Source organism: Dermacentor variabilis, chromosome 2 (assembly GCF_050947875.1).
Source record: "Dermacentor variabilis isolate Ectoservices chromosome 2, ASM5094787v1, whole genome shotgun sequence".
Taxonomy (NCBI): domain Eukaryota; kingdom Metazoa; phylum Arthropoda; class Arachnida; order Ixodida; family Ixodidae; genus Dermacentor; species Dermacentor variabilis.
Window position 1 is genome coordinate 260,586,559 of NC_134569.1, and position 16,786 is coordinate 260,603,344.

Below are 16,786 nucleotides of genomic sequence, written 5' to 3' on the forward strand. Positions count from 1 at the left end.
GCCGTTCAGGCCATTGTACGGTAGAAACCCAAATGGGTCCCTATCAATGTTGCAGCAAACTTGGACGGGTGAAATTGCGGTGCCCTCAACTCTGAGAGAGAACTACGCCGATGCGGGGAGCCCGCTTACAGCTTTGACAAGGCGAGGGGTTCCTAATTCAATTCCATGGTTGGAAGATGCGCAGTGCGCGTTCGAAAGTCAAAAGTTAACTCTCTGTCTGGCTGTCGCCATGAACACTCCTGAGCCTCATCAGCCGTACCGGCTATTCACTGATGCGTCGGCGACGGTGGCTGGTGCCTGTTTAGCTCAAATGTCAGCGGACGGAAAAGAAAAGCCGATCGCTTTTCCTAGCCATCGCTTTAACCCGACACAGGCGCGCTGGTCGACTATAGAGAGAGAAGCCTTTGCTATTATTTGGGCACTCAAGAAATTTGACTACTGGCTTTTCGGAGCAGTGGTGAATGTTGTCTCTGATCATAACCCATTGTCATATTTGACAACCAGCACCCCGCAGGGGGACAAGTTAGCAAGATGGGCGCTTTCACTACAGCGCTACAATGTAACGGTGCGTCACCGGAAAGGAACATGTAACGCCAATGTTGATGCATTATCAAGGCTCTCGAATCGTTCATGGGAGCCAATCGAGTAAAGAGCAGAAAAGAAAGGATAGACAAAAACAGCCATGCCAGCTGGGACAGGCGTGAATGTTCCCGTTAACCCGAAGGACGTGTGCGTGGGACAGTTCAGCCTTGATGGAACTTTCTGTGGTTGTTGTCGTCCATGTGTGTGAGGGTTATAAGACTGTGGACATACTATGTATATAACCTGCATATGTTACTTTGCTGCTGTTGTGCCGTGCAGTGCGTTGGAGTGTTCCTGTACATACATGAGTGTTTCTTTTGCATGCTCACTGTCATGAATGTGTTGAGCTTTCGCCCTTTTCTTTTATCGCTGTGAGAAAATTGTTTTTTTTTCGTGGTCCTTTTAGTTCATTTTCCTGTTCCTTACGGGCTCCGCAGCACCCGTGTTGGGCAGCGTATGTCAATTTTATTTGACGGAACCTTCAGAGCCTAAATTTTACGATACAGCGCCCTTTGGCTCTTGTAGTATAGCTGGGCACATTGTGAGCCCAGTATACTCTTTAGGAGGGACGTGTAAGGTCGCTCTGATTGTTCGGGTTCTTAAGTGTCACGAATCGGCCACGTGCTTTGTGTATAGAGAGGGGGTTCACTTGCCCCCGTGTCAGCCGGGCGACAGTTGCTGTGTTATGTGGGGTCACAGGCACCGCGCGGTGTTGGGTGACGCGTCGCGGCAGGCGCCAGGAGGGCGAGTGCCGATTCCGGGAAGTCGGTATTGTGCGCACGGTGTTGGCAGTCCGCCGACGGTCACACGAGTACACACACCAGCCTTGGAAGGGACCGCTGTACAAGGTATTGTGGGTCTTGCCCCCGAGTGCCTGACTAATTGGAGGCGCCGCCGAGGTTAAGAAGGGCTTAGCAACTCTGACCCCGTGCCGCATGCAGTGAGCATGGACCTAATCTTCTACGCGTCCGGAACGCAATCGCCAGCCTTGTTGTTGGGTGCGACTGCCTGTGTGGTGTCGAAGGCCAGCTTACTGTGCACGCTGTAGGACTGTTTAAGGCTATTAGCGCAGCTCAGGACGAGCAAAGAAGGAAAGAGGTAGGGGTAATCAAAGGGAGCGGAAAACAGGGTGAGCGCTAACTTCCAACTGAGGTTTATTTCGTGACACAAGACTACTTATACATTCGCAAACCATGTGACATCAACAAAGAAAACCATGGTTTGCGAATCTATAAGTAGTCTTGTGTCACGAAATAAACCTCAGTTGGAAGTTAGCGCTCACCCTGTTTTCCGCTCCCTTTGATTACCCCTACCTCTTTCCTTTTTTGCTCGTCCTGAGCTGCGCTAATAGCCTTAAACAGTTATGACATACCAACTCGCCCAAACTGCCACGCTTTTCACGCTGTAGGAATGCGGGGCACACGTAAAGAGTGCATTCGGACGACGGCGTCTTGGAAAAACGCACTCGGAGAACTTTGTCTTGTAGACAATAAGTTTGAAGGACAAGGAGGGCCATCAGTCTCCCACGCGGACAAACTTTGAGTACGGCCGCACTACGTGGTATCGATGCCCCTGCTTCCGAAACAGTTGCGGCCCAGAGACGCCCTTGGGATTTGAGGCGGCCTAGCGATAACTTGTTCGGGCCTGGCGTGTTTTGCTGAGCCCGTCACTAACTACGAAGAAATGAGAGGGCATCGGAGTTTTAGGGAAGAAGGAAAAGAGTTTTGTTTTCCAATATGTTTATTTTGAAGAGTAAGCCCATCCCTGTGGGTTGTGGCTTAACAAACGGTTGACTCTGATTGGCAACTGAACCTGTGGGACGGGCCAACGGCCCTACCGCCTTTTTTTTCTTTGTGTAATTGGGCTATAAAAATCGGGACGACATGCTGTCCCTCAGACTTGGCTGAAATCAGGATTGCTGATAGATCAGTGAGCCTCCGTACTATGTGCGTTAAAACGAGTCTGGGCTCTAACAGTCATTGAGATAGTCGAAGAGTGAGACTTTGTTTCTCAATAGTTCAAGTTTGTAATGTATTTGTTTTACCTGCCATGTATATAGAAAAGTTTACCTATAAATATTTCTTGTACATCTGATCTCATCGCTTCCTGCCTGCGTTTGATCAACAACTGCCGATCATCGTCCTAGAAGCTTCAAGTTCCAGCGGTGAAGCGAGGACAGAGAACGAACGAAACTTTACTAGCAGCTTCAGCAAGTTGCCTAAACGATGATTGCTTGCACAGCTACTACATTTCCTGACGAGTCATGCGGCATATGGCGGACCCAGCACCGGTCGAACACGTGGTTATTAGCAGCGATTCGACATGATTAAGCCCAATCGTCCAGGTGTATAATCGGCATCAGCTTCCTGCCCACGTTCTTCCTTCTCTGGTTATTCTGCGCACTCTCGTGGATGTTCCTAGCGTGTAGAAAGAGAGAGAGAATCAACTTTTGTACTGAGCCATTAGTAGCCGTTGGTGCGCGCTGGCACCAGATGGGGCGTAACCTTCTTCTCAGGTCCCATATGCGTCCAGCAGTTCCTGGCCCCTAGCCGCCAGCGCGAGCTGGGTCGGTAGGTCGGGGCTGGACAACAAGGTCTCCCATCGCTCTGAGGGCTTGGGGCTGGGGAGGGGGGTAGGGATGGTGGGGGGTTCTTGAGCTTAATGCACTCTGCAAGGATCTGTGCTAGAGTGCCTTTTCACCATCTGCCAGTCTACTCGTCCACGCAGAAGCGGCTGGAAATGGGTGCCCACAACGCGGTGGAAGAGCTGGTGGAAGCACACCTATCCCACGAGAGAGTACGGCTGGGTCGCACAGAGCACGGTCGAGCCGTCCTACGCAAGATAGGATCGCAAATTGAACAGCAACCGACAACGGAGCCGCTCCCGACAACGTGGAGAGACGTTATTAAGACCAAGCCCTGGAACATGCAGCCAGGGAGGAACGACGAGAGATGCTCTGCGCGGGCCAAGGCACTGACTCGACAGTTGGAAGAGGACCCCGAGGCTCTCTACGCGGATGCCTCGCTTCCCAAGCACGGAACCAGAGCAACGGCGGTCGTCACCACCATCGATAAACTGGTCACAGGCGCGTCGATACGGACGACGAATACAGCCGAAGCAGAAGTGGCCGTGGCCCTCGCACTCGCACGACCGGGAGTGAGGACGGTGTTCACAGACTCCCAGACCGCCTACGCAAGCTACCGCAAGGGGAACATCTCTCCCGCGGCACTAGCGATCCTCACCAAATGCAAATCACCGGGACGGGCCGCTGAGCTCGTGTGGGTCCCGGCTCGCTCGCAAGTGGAAGGCAATGCACTCGCCGACCACTGTGCCCGAGAACTGTCAATCCGGGCCGAGGACGAGCCAGAGCTACCGCACCCCGTGACAAGTTGCAAAGAAATCACGCAAATGTACAGAATCGGCAGATGTAGGCTTCCCCGTCCGCAGCCGCATCTCAGCCGAATGCAGCAAACGATCGTGCGACGCCCGCAAGCGGGGTCGCTGGCGCATCCCGTGCTCTTGCACAAGATGTTCCCAACAGAGCATGACACTTCATGTCTAGCGTGCAAACTCCGACAGGTGAGGCACTCTAATCGGTGACGCCAAGCTTTCTCAGTATAAAAGCTCCGTCCTTCCAGCGCCCCTGCAGCGGGAAATGCAGCAGCAGTAGGTTCAGATTGTTAAAAAAATTCGAATTCGTCCGGCCGTCTGAAAACCATCTCGTTAGCTCAGATTGCAAAGCGGCTTCTCCTGAAAGCGGAGGACCTGTGTTCCAATCCTGGCCCAGGACGATGTTTTCTTCAACTGTGAAGCTTTTGTTTCGAGGAACCCGTATTGCTTGCATTTGTAGCAAGTGGTACGAACGGGTGTATGTACCACTTTCCCTTTATTAATAGCTTCTCCATCATGCTGCTTTCCGCAGAGTTATTACCTCAAGCTCTTGCCTTTGTTTCGACTTGAAAAATTCCACTTCGCCCTGCCATCTACTAAACCGCCTGGTCAGCTCATATAGTAGCGTGGCTGACCCGGAAAGGCGGTGGTCCATGGTTCGACTCCGGACCAGGACGTTTTTTTTCTTCAACTGCGAGGCTTTTAATTAGAGGGACCTGTATGGGTTTTCTTCATAGAGGATGCTAAGAACGGGAGGATGTCTTATTTTCCCTTTAATAATTGCTTCTCTCCACCTCGTTGGTTTCCGCAGAACTATTAGGGCAAGCAATTGCCTTCGCTTCGACTTGTCGACAAAGTCGACTTCGTCCTGCCATCTGCTAGCCGTCTCGTTAGGTAATTTTCCTTCCGGCCACCGATCGTGACGGTCGGCGAATGATGAGCTCCAGCAGAGCGGCAATTGCGACCTTCGGCGGCCGCGGAAACAGGCCTGAAGAAGTTGAAAATATCGAGTATCACATTATTTAGCGAACACTGCCCACCGGACGGGTTGTTTTGAACACGTTATTTTCACACCGAGACCGACGAGTGCGACCTTTCAGAGTCGAAGATTTCCGAGACGCACTGACCAAGACCGGTGACGCCAAGCTCCCAAAGCTCCCTGACGCGGTTGCTTTGGGGGCGTACCAAATCAACCACGTCTGGGCGGTGACTTTGGGCAGCACGGAAGCAACGAAGCGGCTTCTCGCCTTAAGAAGCTAACCGCGAAGGGGCGCCCGTGCCTTATCCTGGACCCATAGGGCCGACAGGTGAAGCTTCCCTGGATGCTTCAGGGCGTGGCCATCGACGACATTCGGACGGCGCTTGCGGCGTTTGGGAAGGTCACCTAAGTGATTCGTAAGCACTGGCGTGTTCAAGGCGTCCATGAAAAGGGATCAACCACTAGAGCCATGCTCTTGAAGATGAAGCTTGGTACGAAGATCGAGGAAAGCAGCCTCAGATAAGGGTTGCAGGAGAGCTGGCCCTTGTATTCGTGCCTGGACGGTCGATGCAATGCTTGCGCTGCCGCGGCACTGGCCACGTACGCCGAGAATACTAGATACGAAGATATAAAGGTGTGGTGCAGTGACCATAAGATGGTAAGAACTAGAATTAACCTAGACCTGAGGAGGGAACGGAAGAAACTGGTACATAAGAAGCCGGTCAATGAGTTAGCGGTAAGAGGGAAAATAGAGAAATTCAAGATCAAGCTACAGAACAGGTATTCGGCTTTAAATCAGGAAGAGGACCTTAGTGTTGAAGCAACGAACGACAATCTTGCACGCATCATTAAGGAGTGTGCAATAGAAGTCGGTGGTAAGTTCGTTAGACAGCATACCAGTAAGCTATCGCTGGAGACGAAAGATCTGATCAGGAAACGCGAATGTATGAAAGCCTCAAACCCTACAGCTAGAATAGAACTGGCACAACTTTCGTAGTTAATCAACAAGCGTAAGACAGCTGACATAAGGAAGTATAATATGGATAAAACTGAACAAGCTCTCAGGAACGGAGGAAGCCTAAAAGCAGGGAAGAAGAAACTAGGAATTGGTAAGGATCAGATGTATAGGTTGAGAGACAAAGCCAGCAATATCATTACTGATATGGATAAGATAGTTCAAGTGGCTGAGGAGTTCTATAGAGATTTATACAGTACCAGTGGCACCCACGACGATAATGGAAGAGAGAATAGTCTAGAGAAATTCGAAATCCCACAGGTAACGCCGGAAGAAGTTAAGAAAGCCTCGGGAACTATGCAAAGGGGGAAGACAGCTGGAGAGGATGAGGTAACAGCAGATTTGCTGAAGGATGGTGGGCAGATTGTTCTAGACAAACTGGCAACCCCGTGTGCGCAATGCCTCATGACTTCGAGCGTACCGGAATCTTGGAAGGACGCTCACATAATCCTAATTCATAAGGAAGGGGAAGCCAAAGACTTTAAAAATTATACACCGATCAGCTTACTGTCAGTTGCGTACAAACTACTTACTAAGGTAATCGCAAATACAATCAGGAACACCTTAGACTTCTCTCAAACAAAGGACCAGGCAGGATTCCGTAAAGGCTGCTCAAAATAGACCATATTCACACTGTCAATCAGGTGATAGAGAAATGTACGGAATACAACCAACCCTTATATATAGCTTTCATTGATTACGAGAAAGCGTTTGATTCTGTCAAAACCTCAGCAGTCATGGAGGCATTACGGAATCAGGGTGTAGACAAGCCATATGTAAAAATACTGAAAGATACCTATAGCGGCTGCACACCCACCGTAGTCCTCCATAAAGAAAGCAACAAAATCCCAATAAAGAAAGGCGTCAGGCAGGGAGATACGATATCTGCAATGCTATTTACAGTCTGTTTATAGGAGATATTCAGAGACCTGGATAGGGAAGGATTTTGGATAAGATTAGTGGAGAATACTTTAGTAACTTGCGATTCGCTGATGATATTGCCTTGCTGGTAACTCAGGGGACCGATTGCAATGCATGCTCACTGACCTGGATATGCAAAGCAGAAGAGTGGGTTTAAAAATTAATCTGCAGAAAACAAAAGTGATGTTTAACAGTTTCGGCAGAGAACAGCAGCTTACGATACGTAGCAAGGCACTGGAAGTGGTAAGGGAATACATCTACTTAGGGCAGGTAGTGACGGCGGATCCGGATTATGAGACGGAAATAATCAGGTGAATAACAATGGACTACGGTACGTCTGGCAGGCATTCTTATATCATAAACAGCAGGTTGCCATTATCCCTCAAGAGAAAAGTGTATAATAGCTGTGTCTTACCAGTACTCACCTACGGGGCAGAAACCTGGAGGCTTACGAAAAGTGTTCTACTTAAATTGAGGACGACGCAACGAGCTATGAAAAGACGAATCATGGGTGTAACGTTAAAGGATACGAAAAGAGCAGATTGGGTGAGGGAACGAATGCGAGTTAATGACATGTTAGTTAAAATCAAGAAAAAGAAATGGGCATGGGCAGGACATGTAATGAGGAGGGAAGATAACCGATGGTCATTAAGGGTTACGGACTGGATACCAAGGGAAGGGTAGCAGGGGGCGGCAGAAAGTTGGCTGGGCGGATGAGATTAAGAAGTTTGCAGGGACGACATGGCCACAATTAGTACATGACCAGGGTTGTTGGAGAAGCATGGGAGAGGCCTTTGCCATGCAGTGGGCGTAACCAGGCTGATGATGATGATGATGATGATGATGATGATGATGATGAAGGTGTTCGAAATGTAGACGTTTTGGCCACGGTGATGAAGAGTGCATACGGATGTACGCAGTCGCTACAGGGACTGCGTCGACGGTAGATTCGGTGGACCACATCGTGGACGTTGATGAGGCAGAAGCAGCTGCAAAAGGAGCCGGGAAGACGAGAAGCCTGCAGCGACTCCAATGTCTTCGGTTACTCAAGGAGCAGGAAAAGAAACGATTACTAAAGAAAGCAAAAAAAAGTAAATGAAGAGGGAAGAGCGAGTGGTGCAAAGGGAAGACGTATCTGAACCAGGGAACAGCCAGGAGCCCCTCGACAAGAGCGCTGGCCGAGCGACCTCAAGGAACGCGGCAATGAAAGAACCAAGCGGCGGCAGCTAGTAGCGAGGAGCCACCGATGAAAACAGCACAGGGGAGACGACTAATCTTCAAAACCGAGTCCAATTTAATGTCGGAAACGAAAGTCACCGAAACGCAGCAGTTGCAGCAAGGCCGATCTGGCCAAACAGGTGACCCCGGCATCAGCAAAAGCGTCAAGCGACGTGCTGGACGCGGAAGGTAAGCACCATGCTCTCGACCTGTTAACCCCGCAGCAAAATGGCTTCTTTACTCACGCTTAAAGTTGCCAGTCTAAATGTGCGAGGTTTAGCCACAAAGAGAAAGCAGAGTCAAGTGCTGCGCCTTCTAACTGCTGAAGACATCGATATGCTTGTTCTTCAAGAAACAAACGTCGAAGGGGAAGAAGAGACTGAGATCATGGTGCAGCGTTTCACGTCTAGGTTTTACGCCGTTGTCAGTCACGCAACTGGTACTTCTGCCGGGTGTGTCCTGTTTGTCAAAAAGCTTCCTGGTCTAGTTTTCCAGTCGCACGTTTCACTTCCTTCAGAAGAAGAAGTCTGTGATTTTGTTTTATGCTCTACTGAATGGTGCGTTGTCTGCATATATTCACCCACCGCAGTTCACGAAAGGACTGTCTTTGTTTAATTTATTCAGCAACATCTGAACACGGAAAGTCAGCTCATTCTGTTGGACGACTTCAATTGTTTTCTGAGCGACGGTGACAAAACTAGTGCGCGTACTTTCAGGGATAAAGGTACTGCCGTTATTTTTCGTTTAATGGATGATATTACATTGGAGGACGTGGGGGAATGTCTGGTGAGCAGGTGTCCAGTTAAGTTAACTCATTTCCAAGGTACCAGCAACGCCCGACTCGACAGGATTTACGTGTCTGCATGTTTGGTCCCAAAGTGCCATGTCTATGACGTAGTGCCCGCGCCCTTCTCGGATCACTGCATGGTTCAATGCTCCATTGGAGCCGAAAAGCGAAGCAGCTGTTCTCAGTGGGATCTTTGGAAGCTAAACAACCAACTGCTCAATGATAAATAATTCACTAAGAGTGCAGAGGAAGAAATTAGCAAAGTCACTGGTGGTGGAATGCATGAATTGGGCCAAGAATGGGAGCTGTGCAAGCAACAGATTAAAATAAAAGAAATTGGAAGGGCGTGCTGTATACGGTACCAAGGAAAATTAATGAAACGCAGTTAAAGTCTACGTTAGAGAAATTATTAGCTGTGGAGTGCAAGGCGCCGGGATTATATATGGACGACTTTAGAAAAATAAAACAAGAACTAGAAATTAACGAAGAAGAACGCTATCGTGGAGCGCTTCTGCGCTCGAGAGCTGAACATCTAGCCTTGGGGGAGACGGCCACAAAACGGGCGCTAGGGATGGAAAAGGCACACGCAAGATGAAACCAAATCACTGAAGTACAATGGGCGGGTCGCACCACGACAGATAATAGAGAAATCGGGCAAGCCTTCTTTGAGTATTATCAGGCATTGTTTAATTTTCGTAATGTCGACCTGGACCGGTTTAAAAATTATTTTCTGAGGGCGATGCCACGACTAGATGAGGAACAAAAAGCAAGGCTGGAAACGGCCATTAGCGAGCAAGAAGTTGAGTGTTCTATAGATAATTTAAACCCTGGGAAACCACCTGGACCAGATGGCCTCAGTGCAGCTTTCTATAAAGCTTTCAAGCAACAACTAGCACCAGTGCTGACTGCGGTATTCAATGAGGCATATGAAATAAATACCTTGCCTGTGTCGTTTGGAACGTCACCATAGTGTACTTATTCCAAAAAGCGACAAGCCACATAAACTTAAGCAGGTATCGTCGTACAGACCTGTCGCTCTGATAAACGTTGACTACAAAATTTATAGGAAGGTTCTTGCCGGCAGGTCACAGTGTTATAGGTGAAATAGTCGGCGCTCCCCAAACGTGTGGCATGAAAGGGCGTTCCATCGTTTACAACATTCACAAGGCGAGGTGTATACTCGTATGTTGTTCCGTCACATATGCACGTGTGGCACTACTACCGTTAGATCGGGAAAAGGCCTTTGATAGTGTGCCATATTGTATGTTGTTGTGCATCCTGGGCTACATCAACATAGGTTCGGTCATCCGGGAGGAAGTGAGCTTGGCGTACCGTAACTGCACTACGAGGCTACTTGTTAATAAGTTTCTGGGGGCCCCCATAAACGTACGACGTTCGGTGCACCAAGGTTGCCCTCTCAGCACTTTGTTGTTTGATATCTATATTGAAGCACTGTGTCTGAACATAATAGAAAGCGATGAAATTCATGGATTTAGACTACAGGCAACCGAAGCGAAAATGTTTGCTTATGCACACTATGTTGAAGTTCTTTGCAGGGACAAGGAAAGTACTAGTAAAACAATTGAAAAAATTGAAACTGAGTAACTCTAGATAGGCGACGCCGAACTCCATGTTCTTTTTCCGAAAAAAAAAACAATTGTCTTCCAGAAAGCTGTTCAAGTGCTTAAACACGAAGTGCTCCATCACCTTACTAGCGGTGCAGAAAAGCGAGACGGGTCTGTAATAAGTAATACTGGGCATATCTCCGGACTTATGAATGCGAATTATCTTCGCTGCTTTCCAATCGTTAGGAAAGACACGTTGCTTTAGACTGTTGTTAAATATTTTAAACAGATACTTTGCGCACCACACCGGGTACCTAAAAAGAAAATTATTTGGTATGTCATCAGGACCAGAAGATTTCTTTATGTCTATGTTTAATAGGAACGAAAAAATACATTCTTCGGAAGCAAAAATGTCCATAACTTCGCAGCCAGAACCTGAAAATTCTACACTACCGTCTTCAGTACCACGCTGAAATACCGAAGCAAAGTACTCGTTGAACGCTTCCGCAATATTCTGGCTATCACTGGTCTCGGCACCATTCAATTTAATTTTGGTGACCGGGTCCCTCTTCTCGGTTATGTGCATCCAAAACTTTCTTGGGCGGTTAGATAAAAAATGGTTTAGCTTAACATTGGAAAAATGATACTTGGAGTCTTTTATTTTTTTCCTAGGTTCGGTACGCATTGACGGTAGCACAGAACGATCGACGCAACTATTGGAGCGTGAAAAGCGTTTTAAGCGGCGCTTTAGCTGCAGTATGTCACGAGTGATCCAAGGGTTGTGGCGGGCCATGCTCTTGCGTTTTGTTGGAATGGACCTGTGAATACATTCCTGCTTTGCGTCCTTAAAATTCAACCATAAATTACTGACGCTCATTACACCTTCAATTGATTTTCGAAGAAAAGTGTCGAAACCTTGTTCTAAAATGTGGAGTACACTTTCATCAGCCGCTCTCCCAAAATCCAAGACTTCTTTGTATGGATAACGGATAATTTTTTGCTGTAGATTGCTTTTAAGCCGGATCGCTCCATGATCTGATATGCCTGGTAAAACTTCTGCACTAAATCCTGCTTCACTGACTGCTTCAGAGATAAGAACAAGGTCGACGATAGTACTTGAGCTTAAGGCAACACGTGTAGGTGTTATTAGATTAAAAGAAAACGCAAAATCGAGCAGTACTTCAGCATGCTGACAAGAATACCGAGCACAGAGATCGTCCCAGATTATCAACGGTAGATACTGCATAAGATAATATCAGTATAGCGTTTACTGTGGGCGTAAAGAAAATCGTGCAGCGATTCCAAAATTTAGATATCTGCATTCAGAGGCCTGTATACTGCACCAATAAGAAACTTAAATCCAAACCATTTAAGCAGATGTATTGTGTGGAATGGACGTGAATGGGATGCCCTTTTTTATTATGGTCGCGACACCACTCCCTCACGAGCAACGGTCGTGGCGAATTATGTTGTACGAGCCGGGTATTATGTCCGAATCAGGGAGAGCATCATGAAGCGATGTTTTCGTTAGAAGCGTGATGTCAGGATTGAAACTAAGAAGTAGGCTTTAAAGGTTATCAGACTTGCTGACAACGATCCGGGCGTTAACATTTAAAACAGTTAGCGGACTGAACACGTGGGGGAACTCTAACAAAAAAGATTTACTTTTACTCTCGTGTGGTTTTTGACTGTAGTTAGGCCGGGTATGTCAATTTGCTGCTGAGGGAACTGCCCCGTCCAATGCATCGTCCCATCTGAACGTATGGCCATTGATTCTAACCTTATCGAAGGATAGAAATACCTTGTCGCCTCCGTCTCGGTTTCGAGAAGAAGCCCGATCAAATACTGTATGAAGTGTTGTTCGAAGCTTTACCATCTTTCAGTATGTTTAATTTGTCTCGGTAGTCTACTAGCCTGAATATTTCGGGGTGCCATTTGTCGTCCCTAGGCTTCCCTATTCGATGCACTCACTCAAATGACACATTTGTAATTTGAGTAAGTTCTCAAAGGTTTTTGTCGAAAACTCTTGTTCCAAAGATTGGGATGCTTCTTCCGTTGCTTCCGGTAAACCGTACAATATTAAATTGTTCCTTCAGCTTCGCTTTTCGAAGTAATGTACATTTAACAGTAGGATGACAACGGTTTTCCGCAGATCGTCTACCTTGGCTGTGTGGGTCCTAACAGTGGTCGAAATATCCTCCATATTTCGGTTAATGGAAGCTAACTTATCCATGCTTTCATCTAGGCGCCAGTTTGGTATGGCCACACGTTGTTTAAGTTCTCACAAGTCGTCCGTAATTGTTTGCAGCATGATTTCAGTAGAGGGGCGTGGATTCAATTCAACGTCGTCACAGGAACCTAGTAAGTCCACAAAATATGGTAAAAATTTTAACGCATCTATAAATGGCCGTGGGCACGGCAAGAGAAAAATGCACGCACAGTGACTACTATATCAGAATCATGGCGCTAGACTTTCACCTGTATCAAGAGCAAAGACGGATTCTTTAGACGCATGGTTCCAAAACTCTCGCCTCGCCCACTGGTCGATTCCACTCTAGAGTTGCTTTTATACTCTCTGATAGTGGTGACGTAGCGGATGGTGGCGCTCGATATCGCTCCAAGTGCGTCGTCCAGCTGCGCAGACCCGTCGTGTTGTCAGTGTAAAAGCCATTCGATGCATTGCGCTGGTGGCCTCGCAATTCCGTCAGCAACCCCGCTGCTGGATCGCAATACGTAGCACAGGCTGCACAGCTGTAGCTGACGCAAATCCGGGCTTCTATCAAGAAGAAGAACGGATTATTTAGACGCGTGGTTCCAAAGCTCTCACCGCACCCACTGGTCGCCTGCCACTCTTGAATTGCTTTTATGATCTCCAATAGTGGTGACGTAGCGGATGGTGGCGCTCGATGTCGGTCCAACTGCGTCGTCCAGCTGCGCAGTCCCATCGTGTTGTCAGTGGAAAAGCCTGTCGATCCATAGCGCTGGTGGCCACGCAATTCTGTCAGCTTCCCCGCCGCTGGATCGCACTCCGTAGGTGAGGCTGCGCCGCTGTAGCTGATGCAAATCAAGGCCTTTAACAAGAAAAAGAACTGATATTTTAGACGCGTGGTTCCAATGCTCTCGCCGCGCCCACTGCTCGACTGCCACTCTTGAGTTGCTTTTATGCTCTCTGATAGTAGTTAAGCAGCGGATGGTTGCGCTCGAAGTCGCTCCAAGTGCGTTGTCCAGCTACGCGGACCCGCCGTGTCATCAGTGGAAAAGGTTGTAGATCCACTGTGCTGGTGGCTTCGCAATTTTGTCAGCTTCTCCGTAGTTGAGGCTGCATCGCTGCAGCTGATGCAAATCAGGACCTGTATCAAGAACAAGAACTGATTCTTTAGACGCATGGTTTCAAACCTCTCGCCTCGCCCACTGGTCAACTGCTACTCTTCAGTTGCTTTTATACTCTCTGATAGTGGTGACCAAGCTGATGTGGCCGTTCGATGTCGGTCCAAGTGCGTTGTCCATCTGCGCAGACCCATCGTGTCATCAGTTGAAAAGCGTGTAGATGCATTGCGCTGGTGGCCGCGCAATTCCGTCAGCTTCCCCGAACTGGATCTCACTCCGTAACTGAGGGTGCATCGCTGTAGCTGATGTAAATCAGGACCTGCATCAAGATCAAGAACAGCATGGTTCAGACGCATGGTTGCAAAGCTTTCGCCTAGCCCACTGGTTGACTGCCACTGTTCAGCAGCTTTTATACTCTCAGATAGTGGTGACGTAGCGATTTTGGCGCTCGATGTCGGTCCAAGCGCGTCGTCCAGCTGTGCACACCCGTCGTGACTTCAGTGGAAAAGCCTGTCCATGGATTGCGCTGGTGGCCACGCAATTCCGTCAGCTTCCCCGCAGCTGGCTCGCACTCCGACTCTGAGGCTGCATCGCTGTAGCTGATGCAAATCAGGGCCTGTATCAAGAAGTAGAACGAATTCTTTAGACGCACGGCTCCAATGCTCTAGCAGCGCCCACTGGTCTACTGCCACTCTTGAGTTGCTTTTACACTCTCTGATAGTCGTGACGCAGCTGATTTTGGGGCTCGTTGTCGGTCCAAGTGCGTCGTCCAGCTGTGCAGACCCATTATGTTGTCAATGGGAAAGCCAGTCGATGCATTGCGCTGGGGCCACGCAATTCCACCAGCTTGGCCACAATTGGATTACACTCCGTAGCTGACGCTGGATCGCTGTAGCTGATCTAAATCAGGGCCTGTATCAAGAACAAAAACTGTTGCTTTATACTCATTGTTCCAAAGCTCTCGCCACGCCCACGCGTCGACTGCCACCCTTGAGTTGCTTTTATACTTTCTGAGAGTGGTGACGTAGCGGATGGTGGCGCTCGATGTCGGTACAAGTGCGCCGTACAGCTGCGCAGACCCGTCGTGTCATCAGTGGAAACGCCTGTCAATGGCACTGGTGACCGCGCAATTACGTGAGCTTTCCCGCAGCTGGATCGCACTACTTAGCTGAGGGTGCATCGCTGTAGGTGATGAAAATCAGGGCCTGGATCAAGAACAAGAACGGACAATTTTGACGCATGGTTCAAAAGCTCTCGCCTCGCCCACTGGTCGACTGCCGCTTTTGAGTTGCTTTTTACTCTCCGATAGTGGTGACGTAGCGGATGGTGGCGCTCGATGTCAGTCTAAGTGCTTTCGTCCATCTGCGCAGACCCCTCGTGTCGTCAGTGGAAATTCCTGGGAATGATTTGCGCACGTGGCTGCGCCATTCCGTCAGCTTCCCAACAGCTGGATAGCACCCCGTAGCTGAGGTTGCATCGCTGTAGCTGATGCAAATCAGGGCCTTTAGCAAGGACAAGAACGGATTCATTAAACGCATGGCTGCGAAGCTTCCGCCTCGCCCACTGGTTGTCTGCCACTCTTGAGTTGCTTTTATACTCTCTGATAGCGGTGACGTGGCGGCTGGTGGCGGTCGATGTCGGTCCAAGAGTGGGGTCCATCTGCGCAGACCCGTCGTGTAATCAGTGGAAAAGCCTGTGGATGCATTGCGCTGGTGGCCGCACAATTCCCTCAGCTTCCCCGCAGCTGGATCGCACTCCATAGCTGAGGCTGCATCGCTGTAGCTGGTGAAAATGAGGGCCTGTATCAAGAACAAGAACGGGATCTTTAGACGCATGGTTCCAAACGTCTCGCCACGCCTACTGGTGGACTGCCACTCTTGAGTTGCTTGTATGCTCTCTGATAGTGGTGACGTGGCAGGTGGTGGCGCTCGATGTCGGTCCAAGTGCGTCGTCCACATGAGCAGACCCGTCGTGTCGTCAGCGGAAAGGCGTGCCGATGCATTGCGCTGGTGGCCGCGCAATTGCGTCAGCTTCACCGCAGCTGGATCGTACTCCGTAGCTAAGGCTGCATCGCTGTAGCTGATGCAAATGAAGGCCTGTATCAAGAACAAGAACTGATATTTTAGACGCATGGTTCCAATGCTCTCGGCGCGCCCAGTGGTCGACTGTCACTCTTGAGTTGCTTTTATGCTCTCTGATAGTGGTTAAGTAGCTGATGTGGCAGTTCGATGTCCGTCCAAGTGGGTTGTCCATCTTCGCAGACCCGTCGTGCCATCAGTGGAAAAGCCTGTAGATGCATTAAGCTGGTGGCCGCGCAATTCCGTCAGCTTCCCCGAACTAGATCGCACTCCGTAGCTGAGGGTGCATCGCTGTAGCTGATGCACATCAGGACCTGTATCAAGATAAAGAACGCATTGTTTAGACGCATGGTTGCAAACCTTTTGTCTCGCCCACTGGTTGACTGTAATGTTGAGCAGCTTTTATACTCTCTGATAGTGGAGATGTAGCGGATGTTGGCGCTCGATGTCGGTCCAAGTGCGCCGTCCAGCTGTGCAGACCCATCGTGTCTTCAGTGGAGAAGCCTTTCGATGCATTGCCCTGGTGGCCGCGCAATTCCACCACCTTCCCCGCAGCCTGATCGCACTCCGTAGATGAGGCTGCATTGCTGTAGCTGATGAAAATCAGGGCATGAATCAAGAACAAGAACGGATTTTTTAGACGCACGGTTCCAACGCTCTAGCCGCTCTGACTGGTCGACTGCCAGCCTTGAGGTGCTTTTATACTCTCTGATAGTGGTGACGTAGCTGATGGTGGCGCTCGATGTCGGTACAAGTGGTTTCGTCCATCTGCGCAGACCCGTCGTGTCGGCAGTGGAAATTCCTGTCAATGGATTGCGCAGGTGGCTGCGCAATTCCGTCAGCTCCCAAGAGCTGGATCGCACTCATTAGCTGAGCCTGCATCGCTGTTGCTGATGCAAAACAGGGCCTATATCAAGAACAAGA